Genomic DNA, 12,483 nt, shown 5'->3' with positions numbered 1-12,483 from the left:
AAAGAATCAACATAGTTAAAATGACCTTATTACCTAAAGCATTATTCACGTTTAATGCAATCCCTTACAAAATCCCATTGGCATTTTTTAAAGAGATAGAAAAAAAAAAATCATCAGATTTGTATGGAAGCACAAAAGACCCCCGAATTGCCAAAGCCATTCTGAGAAAAAAGAATGAGGCTGGAGGCATCACTATGCCCAACTTCAAATTATACTACAAAGTGACAGTAATCAAAACGGTATGGTATTGGCAGAAAAATAGACACACAGTTTACAGCCATGCCACCCTGAACACTCCCGATCCCAACTGATCTCAGAAGCTAAGCAGGATCGGGCCTGGTTAGTACTTGGATGGGAGGCCATCTAGAAAGACCAGATGCTGTAGATGTAAAAAAAAAAAAAAAAGAAAAAGAAAAATAGACACATGGACCAGTGGAACAGAATCGAGAGTCCAGAAATAAACCCATATTTATATAGGCAAATAATTTTTGACAAAAACTCCAAAAATATACAGTGGAGAAAGGAAAGCCTCTTCAATAAGTAATGCTGGGAAAACTGGAAAGCCACCTACAAAAGAATGAAACTATACTGTTGTCTATCACCACACACCAAAATTAACTCAAAATGGATTAGGACCTGAATATAAGACCTGAAACAATAAAATGCATAGAAGAAAACATAGCAACTAAACTCAAGGACCTCAAACTTAAAGAGGATTTTATGAATTTGACCTCAAAGTAAGGGAAGTAAAAGCAAAGACAAATGAATGGTACTACATCAGACAAAAAAGCTTCTGCTCAGCAAAAGAAACCGTCAACAAGGTAAAGAGACAACCATCCAAATGGGAAAGTATATTTGCAAGCAACGCCCCTGAAAAAGGCCTAATATCCAAAATATACAAAGAACTCATATGACTCAATAACAACAAAAAAACAAACGATCCAATCAAAAAGTGGACAGAGGACTTCTCCCCAGAGGACATACAAATGGCCAACAAATATATGAAAAGATGTTCAACATTGCTAGCTATTAGGGAAATGCAAATCAAAACCACAATGAAATCTCACACCTGTTAGAATGTCTATAATCAATATGACAAGTAATAACAAATGTTGGAGAGGAACTTTCATACAATGCTGGTGAGACTGCCAGTTGGTACAGCCACTATGGAAAACAGTACGGAGTTTCCTCAAAAAACTAAGAATTGGCCTATGCAATATGATCCAGCAATCCCTCTACTAGGTATTTACTCCAAAGACTTGAAAACCCATATCCGAAAAGATATTTGCACACCGATCGATGTTCATAGCAGCACAATTCACAGTGGCCAGGACATGGAAGCAACCGAAGTGTCCTACAATAGATGATTGGCTAAAGAAGCTGTGGTACATGTATACAATGGAATATTACTGAGCCATAAGAAGAGATGAAATACTGTCATTTGCAACAACATGGATGGACCTTGAAATAATCACACCAAGTGAAATAAGCCAGACAGAAAGGTTGAAAATCACATAATACCACTTATATTTGGGATATAAACCTAAAAGCAACAAATGAACAGGACAAAGAAACAAGCAGAGACTCATGGACATGGACAATGGAGTAGTGGTTACCAGAAGGGAGAAGGGTGAGGAGAGGGGGAAAATAAAAAATAATAAAATATTTTTAAAAATTTTATATATATATATATATATATATACATATATATATATATATATGGTATTAAAAAAAATAAACTGACATTTAAAAAAAGATAGTACCAAACCCTAAAAAAAGAAACAATAAAGAAAGAAATTTATCATCATCGAGCCAGCAATACAGGAAATGTTGGAGGGACTTCTTTAAGAAGAAAAAACATATATTGAAAACAGGAAAAAAGAATGGTAAAAACTACATTCCTATCAACATGTACCTCAAATAGAAAAGAATTAAGAGTTCCAACCAAAAGATAGAGTGACTGAATGGATAAGAAAACATGACCCCTACATATGCTGCCTACAAGAGACTCGCTTCACATTAAAAGACACTTACAGACTAAAAGGAAGAGGATAGAAAAAGATATTGCCTTGATAGACCTAAAGGGTACTGCATTGACTGAAATGGGTTGGATAGAGAAAGACGAATATTGCATAATTTCACACACACACATGGAATCTAAAGAACAAAATAAACAACAAAAAAAGTGGAAATAAACTCATAGATACAGAGAATATTTTGAGGGCTACTAGATGGGAAAAGGTTGGGAGGAGACAAAAAAAGGCAAAGAGATTAAGAGGTACAAATGGATAGTTGCAGAATAGACATGGAGATGTAGAGTGTAGCATGGGAAAGATGGTTAATAATGTTGTAATAAATATGTAAAGGGGAAGAAAGGTACTAGATTTAGTGGGGTGATTCCATTGCAAGTTATATGGATCTCTGATCACTATGCTGTACAATTGAAACTAGTATATTATTGTATGCCAATTAAAATTGAGAAAAAAACTCATTGAATTGTACAATGTAAATACAAGCAACTAATTGTCTATTATATTTCAATAAAGCTGGAAAAAATGTTAATTATTATTGATATTATTACTATGCATAGGCTGTTTTAAATCTATGTCTATCACCAGATAATCTTGACTGACAAAATATGAAAACCACTGAATTTACTAAACAATAAAGATGGACTATGAATATCTATGAAAGAAATAGAATTCATTCCACTATGGCTTGTCCCAAAAAAGACACCCTGGTCTTGCATATAGTCTCTTCTATTCCTGATTCAGTAATAAGAAAATATGAGTCGTTATCACCACACACCATGCTGAGTCAGAATTATCTTGTACCCCTATAAAGCATTTGGTTTTTAATATCTGCCTAAGAACATTTGTCCAGCTCTTAAAACATTGTTTTAAAAAACATTACGGGCATAATGAATACATGGCCTCTTATCTGTGTGTAAAGCCCAGTAGAAAAGCAAGATCAATAAGAGTAGTAAATTATACAGAACAAATTAACATTTTTTTTTTTGCAATTGACGAGCAGATGAATCTCTTTTCAATGTGCTTTATAATTTATAAGAAGCTTTGAGAGATTTTTTTTTTTGACATTTGATTATCTAAATACAAAGAGCAATCATTGAATAAAGAAAATACCTGGTATAAGGTATGTTGAAAATAGTCATGAATGTTACTCAAGATTTCTATTTGAAATGCCAATTTTCAAAAAGAGGAGGATGAAAAAAAGTAAAATACTAAAATTTATCAACTGTGTAGCACAATATACAAAGCACATTTAAATCTTAGTAGATTATTATCCTATATCCATAAGAATCTATTTTGTGTTGTATAGGTTAAGCAAGTTGCTGAAAGCAACAATGAGTAAATAATGGATCTGAGAGTTGTTATCAGTTCTTCTATCCATGTGGCCAAGTGTAATGGTATCAGGTTGGTCTCATTGAACTATTCTCTGTGTACCCTGGAGCCCAAACTACAACCTGAATTGTTCTCTCTGGAGTTGTAAAATTGACATCCTCGGTAATGTAAGCACTGCTATAGGGTTAGAAGAACTCTGGCCTGGAGGAAGCTGCATGGCTTACAATGGACTGGCTACCCTATGTTTATGAAAGAGAAGTAATAGAAACATCTTGCTTTGGTAAGCATTACTGAGAGATAAAATCTGTTCTGATTCCACCGATGTGTACAAGAATGTCCATAGCAGCTTTTTTCACAATATTCCCCACTGGACACAACTGAAATATCCATCAATAGGAGAATGGATACATAAACTCTGAAGGTTCATACAATAGAATACTACAGAGCAGTAAAAAGAGAACAAATGAATATTACCTGAAATAATATAAATGAACCTACAGACATTATGCTGAGTTAAAGAAGACATATAGAAAAGAGTACATACAATATGATTCCATTCACATGAAGTTCAAAAACAGGCAAAACTGACAATAACAGAAATCAGAATACTACTTACCTTAAGAGTACTGACTGAGGAGGGGATGACAGAAGCTTTGGGCTGCTAGACATGTGTTGTATCTTGACCTAAGTGGTAATTATTTGGATATGTGTGTAAAAAGTTCCTTGAGCTGACACAAGATTATAGTGCTTAATTCATTTTATTATACATATGCTCAAAATCAGTAATAAAGTTTGATTTTAAATCTGCTCTGAATCATTTGACCATGAACACAATGACTAACCTGACTTGCCACAGAATAGCACAGTGAAACTCCAGGGCCACATATTTAAATATGCCATCATCCTTTCACTCTACTTAAACTCATTCTTCCTTAATACACACTGACCTCTATATTTCTGAGATGATATGTTCTTAATAGAATATGAATTTTGAATTGTTCATCAGTTGCAGTAACAGATTTCCCCAGACCTATATTCTGACATTCTGCTGCTACATATTATCAGCAATATATATTAACAAATCAGAAATAAAATATATATTATATAGCCACTAGAATCATATCAGCTATTAATAGCATCGGTTCATGTCACCTTGTGCAAAGAAATATTTTAAAGTGGGGGAAAATTTTAATTTTTATAAATGGAAGCTTATTTTAACTCCATTTTCAAAATTTATTTTGCTTATTTCTCCACCCGCATCAACTCAAAATTAATTACTTGAAACCACTTAAATATTATACTTCTAAAATATTCTTTTAATAAAATTTAGTGTCTGTTTTACAAGTTTCTCCATTTTCTTCAAACTGCTCAAAACTATACCATAGGTTAACAAAAGAAAGACACACATTTTGTTTTCTTTTGTTTTGCTTTTCTCATTAGGGTGTTTGGTAGCAAGTAACCAGAAGAATGCAAAGACCAAGTAATGAAATCATTCAGAGTTAGGCCCTCAACTCCAAGTCAGACATCATTTATGAAGCCTGATAATCCTGAGCTTTACTAGAAAATATTGATAATTAGAGGTTTAAGAGTCTGAAGGTCTTGTTAACAACCTCCCTATACTGATTGAGAACTTGGGAAAACTGCAATCTCTATCTAGACAGCATTCTAAACAAATTTCTCCTTGGCTGCTTTTCAGAGCTAACTGGTTTCTGTGATTGGAGAAATGAACAAACAACGGAATTCTGGACTTGCAAGGGTCTTTCCTGTTTTCAGGTTGGTGGCATTTCACCTACCATATGTCATCCAATTTTTGAAACTAGAATCTCCCAGATCATTTTTGAAAACAAGATCAACATATACTTTTTGAGAGGAATAATGTGCTAGATTAAAGCAATCTGTTCAAGAATTTATAATGACCTTATATACACTATAATTTCACTCACAGCAATATAATTTTGGCTTTCTTTTGTGGAAAGAATTAAATCTTTTATATATTTTATTCTGTGTAAGGGTCAAAATAGTATTATTTATTAACAATGAAAATAATATGCAATTTTTAAAATGCTAGACACATTGGAAGTGACCAATTAGTCTCATTGATTGACTAATGTGTAAATGAACTGTGTGATTCTCCATAATATTTTACAGATTGGGAAGTTCAGGAAACACACTATGCATTCAGGAAAGCACTAAAAGATCAGTGCTTAAATGTCTAGTTCTATTGTTCTGTCCATCCTTTTTTGGCTTGGGTGAGAGGATACATAACTTAGATCTAACAGATCTTCAGTCGTGTATACTTGACTGTCCATAATACAAATGAAGTAGAAGACTTGCCTATACAAGATACGCATACAATAGAAAAGTCAACATCTAACCCCTAAAATAACATAAAGAAGCACTTAGCACTAAACTGTGTGTTATTCAAGTTTCTATAAAAATAAAACAAAAGGCCTGGTCCTGGCCCTGTAGGAGTTCACAATACACTGAATGCTGGTCCTAAAATCAGAACTATTGCAGAATAAGGTGACTGTGATATACAGTGTTCAAAGGTGAATGTCCTCTTAGTTGAAGCTGAATAAACACATAATTGAAGTGGATAGGAGACTCGTTTATGTAACCTGATGTAGGGAAGAGGAAGTTGTTGTTGGTGTCGTTGTTATTGTTTTTTAATGCTGTTTTGTTTCGGTTTTTATTTGATTTTGCCCTTTAATCCCAGTTAAGTCCTCATATTTTTAAGAAGGGATCTTTTCCAATAAAGAAGCTCACCAATTCAATATTATTAATTCATCTGAACTTGATATATCATTTGTTGGATATTATACTAGATAATTTTATTTTTCAGGGTCCAATTTATGTATGCTGGTCAAAGTCTTGGTGACTTAAGTACTACTGATATCCTCTGGATAAAGACTTGCCTATACAAATAATAGCATTATTTTTGGTCGCACTGCTCAGCTTTAAATTGGAAAAGGCTATAGAAAAAGCCTCTAAACTTTGGCTTCCTGAAATTGAGTAAATTTCATGAAATCCTAAGTGGTTATTCTAATATTTGATGAGACAGCTACAGAGACATTTCTGATTGACTCACTGACACCTACTCTTTATTAGTACATATTGAATCAGTGTGTTGGGAAAATAGAAGTCAACCTATGATTCATGGATCTAAAGCATTTCATAAAGAATTAGAGGCTTACATTTTTCTTAGAAAAGATGAAAGAACAGAGACCAGGAAAACTTCTGCCATAGGTTAGGGAAGCTGCCACTACAGGGCAGAGAAGTCATCTCAGGCCAAAGTACTAAAGCTGTTGATTAAAGGTCTTCTTGCCTGGAAAATGTTTCAAATCTCCAGTATCTCTAAGAAGGTTCTATGAACTGACTCGGACTGAATCCACTTAAATGATTGTTTTAAGAATTCACTTCTGACTATATATATGCTTGTACTATGTCCAGAGAACATCAGTTTCTTCTTCTCTTTCAAATTCCCTTCATGTGCAAGCTCAAATCTGGGACTACACAGGGAAGGGGATTCTGGGAAATACAGTTCTCAGCTTCTGTGCTGAAAGTCAGATGAGACTTTAAACGGGAGTGTTAGATGCTCAAAAAACTGCAGATGATACAGCACAAGTTCCTCCAAATTATGCATCACTTTCTAAACTAATGCTCATGATAAGGTTTTATTATCTTAAAAGGGCATTTGTGCTCCATTTTAAAAGGAGGATTCTGAAGGGAAAAAAGTATGAGAAACAGATTTTTAACCCTGGCTTAAACATTAACTATAAACAATAGCATAGAAAATGGTACTAAAAGGGTTGGGGTTGGAGATAGCATGTTTAATTTTATTTAATGCAACATTTTCACAGTTATTGGATCAAAGAATCCTTTCTCTTTTCATATAGAACTTATTAACAAGCTTTCACAGTGTGCTTTTATACAAACCCTATGCCGGTGGATGTTTTCAGGAAACTTCAACATTATTAATCAAACCTATGGTTAAATAAAGCATATCTACTAATGCATTTATCTCTTCTCCCTCCTGACACTCTACTGAAATCAAAGTATTGGGATTTTTAAGGCATAAATACCAAAAATAAATGAAACTAGAAATAAAGACATCAGAGATGACAGATTTCAACAGTTTTGAAAGATGGATAATAGATGTAAAATCAGTCACTAGAGAATGTGACTTAAGATATTTTATAATCAGCATGACCTGGGCACCAGCCAATCAGAGAAGAAACCAGGAATGCTTAGAACTGGGTCCTGGAGGCTCCCTGCTGAGTAAGATACTAACCCTTTCATTGATGGATGGTGGAGACTTCAAGGCTCCACGAGAATAATTTAGGGTTATGGAAGGTAGGGGAAACTCAGTAGATTAGAGAATGAAACTATTTATGAATTGACACAGAAGTACTTCAGGGTTTTAACAGCCAGTAAACTATTCCAGAAAAAAAGACATTCTAATTGGAAATGATGAACACCTTATACTGTATGTGTAAAATATAATCTAAGCCTGTAACATAGTGTTACTGTGAGCTGCCAAGAAGTTCTACTGACCCTGGAAGGAAATTATGTGGCATATATGCCAGTGCTTTGTAAGCTTCAAACTACTATACACAAACTAGTTATTATTCTCCTAGAACTGCCAGCATGGTGCTTGCTTCCTAAAATTAAGAAATTATTGGAAAATTTGGGGCCCTTTTATTCCATTTCCCCCTAAAGAATACATATTAGAATTGTTTACTGCTCACAAACCAGAATGAAAAATGTATTTACAAGAGTATATGTCCTCAGTGATTCTCCAAATGTATTCTTAGTAAACAAAGCTAATTTTCCTTGATCTAGTACAGCAACCCCAAAACCTCCAGGGCTTTTATCAGAATAAAGTCTTATCTTCTGGAATTACCTTTCCCCAAATATTAGTAGCTGCTCCTTCTCTGCCAGCACCCCTCCCATGTACACACATACCAACCCACACACACCTGCCATCTTTGCCTCTCCTGACCCTTTCAGTAAGTGTGCTGGCTCATTCTCCATTCCCTGGTGAATGTGAAGGGCTGCCATTAGCTAACAACTATTTGGCAGGGGCATGGAGCGAGAGCTCTGGTTTTGTTACTTTGTCCCTGAGCCTTTTTTTTTTTTTTAACAAAAAATAAAACACATTATATCCAAGATTCTTGACCTTACTCTGAAAAGTTACTGTAAAAATTAACATCGTTATTTAACTAAAAATATTAAGATTGAATACAATTTCTTGGTAATAATTCACAATAATTTAAAGACATTATTAGACTTTCTAAATGCTTATAGAAGGACAACTAAGGTGAAAGTTTAAGTGAGGTGTTGGTATAAAGCAAAACCAATTTACTATGTTCTAGACTTAACATGCTAATTCAACCTCAATAACTCTGCTAATACTGTGCACTAAACAGGATGGCTTTCTCACATTTCCCTGACCTTTTAATTTTTATCCATCCTTCATGAATAAATTCAAATTCAATTTTATTGGTGAAATTTTTCTCATTAATGCTTGGCCATACTGGTCTCTTACTATCCTGCCATCTTATGATTTTTGTTTTTTGGGGTTTTTTTGTTTGTTTGTTTGTTTTGTATCACACATTTTAGTTTATAACTAAAGATGATCCTGAACTATTATCTATGTTTTCATCTTCTGGGATCAGTTGTCTTATGAGCCCTTTGAGGAAAGAACTGTGTTTTGTCAAGAAATATTTACAGTGTATTCCTCGGGGTTCAATCAGAGAGGTGGAACCAGGAGGAGATACATTTATTACAAGGGAATGGCTAGTACAATTGTTGGGGCTGGACAAAAGTCCAAAGTCCATAACACGGGCAGTCAGGAAGAAAAGATGAAAAGCAGGCTGGAACCCCAAAGGCACAAGCTGAGGCTTTCTTTTCACAGGTGATGGTCAAGAAGGAAGATCCAAAAGAAAAGAAGAGCAATCAAAGCCAGAAGCTGTATGCAGTCCTGACTTTAGGAAAATCCTAAGTCCTCTTTTAAAGCCTTTCCAATTGATTGTTAGGCCCACACAGGGTATTCTTCCTTTTTATTAATTTAGCCTACTGATTAGGAACCTTAATCACATCTGCAAAATCCCCTCACAGTAGCATCTAGATTAGAGTCTCAATGACAGGAAGAAGTTATATGTATGCTGCAAAATGACCACTGCCTTCCTATTCTCATGAGGGGATATCTTTTGCAATCTGCCCTAACCAGACACATATGAAAGAGAGAATTCTGGGGACTGTAGTTCAGTCAAGTTGACATTAAAAAGCCATCACACAGAGCATGTCATATGTAAGACATAAATGACACTGTTGTTGATCTTAAAGAAAAATAAAGCTTTATGTAAATAAAGTATTTCCTATCTCCCCAAATGCCAAACTTTATGCTAGATATAGAATAGGTACACAATAAACACCTGAAAAAGTAATTGGTGGCCTTAGTAATTTCTACCCAATTTGATTATGATTGATTTGAGCGCTAAATATGTTTGACAAATACACTGTTTTGTCTGCATAAAATGATCTAATAAGAAACGAAGTTGAGGTAATGGCAGCATTGTTTTTCTCTTACTTTTTTTCTGTTAAGAAATATATGCTAATTGGCTATTTCCGGAAGCAGCACAAAAATACTCTATGTTTAAACAAGAGGAAGTAGGTGATTTCAAATTCATAGTATAAGCCATGAATAAGATTTATCAAATTAATTGAAGAAATAGCAATAAACCATCCTCTGAGGTCAATGGTATAACTCATTCATTCATTCAAAACTATTTATCAAGTGCCTCTGTTTGCTATCGTGGTTCCATGTGCTGGAAATAAAGTCAAGGACAAAACAAAGTTTCTGCACACATAGTGCATATGTTACACAGGAGGTGACAGAAAATAAACAAGTTTTATTAATCTTTGTGATAGAATCACTAATGGTGTAGAGGTGACTCTTGTGCTGCTACAGCCTATAGAATGTGAGACATTAACAAGGTCAAGTCAGTCTCAAATCCAGGATCTTCATCTCATTGGTATGTTGAGTAGGATAATATATTTAAAATATTAAGTCATGTTTGTTTTTTTTTTCTGTTTTGCTTCCCATCCACCAATCCCTGCACCTCCAGCCACAGTTCCATCCTCCACAATGACTAAGTGGAACTGCTACATTGTGTAAGAAATATGGCAGAGCTAAGGAAAAAAAAAGTCTCTCCCCAGCTCTGCTTTCCAAAGCCTAAGGCTCTGAGGTGATCTAGTAACTGAGAGGATTCCTAATCTCAAAAGTCAAAGAAACAATATTAGACAGAGAATTGTGACTCTTGCCCCTAGACAGAAAAGGTTCTTCGATAAAAGAAAGAAAAGAGTTGGAGGGAACGTGATGAGAAGTGTAGGCCTCAGAGAGGAAGTTTGAATAGGTGAGGGAGGGTAGCATGGAGCCCAGATTTCTGCCCCTGTGTCATGTTTCTATACAAATCTCTGAAGAGTCACCAAGATCTCAGTGAGAAATAGATACACAGAGAATGTAGGCATATGAGTCTCAGCACTATGGTGACTTTAGTGCCCCAATACAGTGTGGGATCCTAGAGTACCTTACAGACCACTGAAGGGGCCACTAAGACAAGAAAGAGAGATGTGCCAGAGATGACCTGAGTGAACTGAGGACTAGATAGGAAGATGGACATCAAGCAGGTATTTACGAGGATAAATGACATGACAAGTCCACCCTGCTAAGGAGCAGAGGAGATTCTTTAATTGACTGGGATTATATTTCTTCCACCCTGCCAGAATGGCAGACTAAAAATAGATATCGAATCACAATATAAAATAAATAAGAATTATAAATAGAATTATAAAAATTTATTAATAGAATTAAGAATTAAAAGAAATTTAAAAAAAGAATTATAAATGTACATACACATACACATACACATATACACACACAATCTTGCATACCTGAATTGTGCCGTGAAGAGCACATCTTGTACACCTGGTTATCAGAGATCAAGCCATTCCACTGTAGCTTTCAAAACATGGCTTTCTCTAAGGAAAATCAAAGAATTTATTAATGGAAAAAAAATCTCAAAATAATCAAGGGAATTCTATGTAACTGTCAGTAATTCAGATACATTTTCTTTCATGGGGAAAGATATTAATACACTCTAGGTCTATGTCTGGTATTTACATTTCATACCCTAAGTGGAAAAGGTGTGTTTAAGAATTAATCTATTACTATAAAAGCTGCATCTCATTACAAACAACTAGCCTTAAAATTGTCAGTAACAAACTAGTTATTTTTTATTACAATCATAAGAATCTTGATATTAATTTTAAACATATTAGCTATATTCTGTGTTAAAGATAACTTTTATGACTCATTATTTTTAGCCTTAAACTTATATAAATTTCATAGAACATTAGAACATCAATTTAAGAGTGGTAAATATACTAAGTCGTTAAGTGAATGTGTCTAATTTGGCTAATTATTAAAGGCATATATTGTTACATTCCACTCACTGAAACTACAATTTCAAGCCAGTTGGATGTACTAGCTACACTTTCACTCCTCTCTAGGAAATGGTCCCCACAGTGCCTCATTTAGGAGAGGTATACTGAGGGGAAATTTATATATATAAATTTCATCAAGGATCCTCCATCAAAAAGGCACCTGGAGACTCAAGAGAAGCTGGACAGACCCCTGGTTTACTTGTACCTGAGACACGTGGGCGCCCAACTCCCCTAGGCCACGCGCCGAGTCCAGGCAAGCGGCAACATCACATTTCGTACATGGAAAACCTGAAGCGGCGGCTAGACATGCGCAAAAAACTCACGTGGAGCCTCGAGTACGAGAAGATGTGGGTAACTTAGGCTAGGACGCAGTACGTCTGCGCCTGCGCCTGGGTCAGCGGCACCCGCACGTCTGCTACGACAGGCGCAGTGCCTGGTCAATGTGTGGGGCCGGCGCAGGCCGCGCGCCACGCCCAGTGCTGCTGCAAAGCGAGAGGTGCACCACGCACCGCTCTAGCCAGTTCAGCGCCGGCCGAGCCCTCTAACTGGAGACTCACAGCCCGAAGGCCCCCCCTCCCTCTCTCCTGACTCCCCTTCCCTCCCCATGATTCAC

The 12,483-nt window shown here is 35.5% G+C and overlaps 1 pseudogene; it reads left to right on the top strand.

Annotated features, from left to right (window-relative positions):
* The first annotated feature begins 269 nt into the window (after nt 1-269).
* On the top strand, nt 270-388 carry LOC120598253 (uncharacterized; annotated as a pseudogene).
* Nucleotides 389-12,483: the final 12,095 nt, after the last annotated feature.

Source organism: Pteropus medius, unplaced genomic scaffold (assembly GCF_902729225.1).
Source record: "Pteropus medius unplaced genomic scaffold, Ma_sr-lr_union100, whole genome shotgun sequence".
Taxonomy (NCBI): Eukaryota; Metazoa; Chordata; class Mammalia; order Chiroptera; family Pteropodidae; genus Pteropus; species Pteropus medius.
Note: the sequence above shows the minus strand (reverse complement) of the source record. Positions and strands in the feature narration are given on the sequence as shown.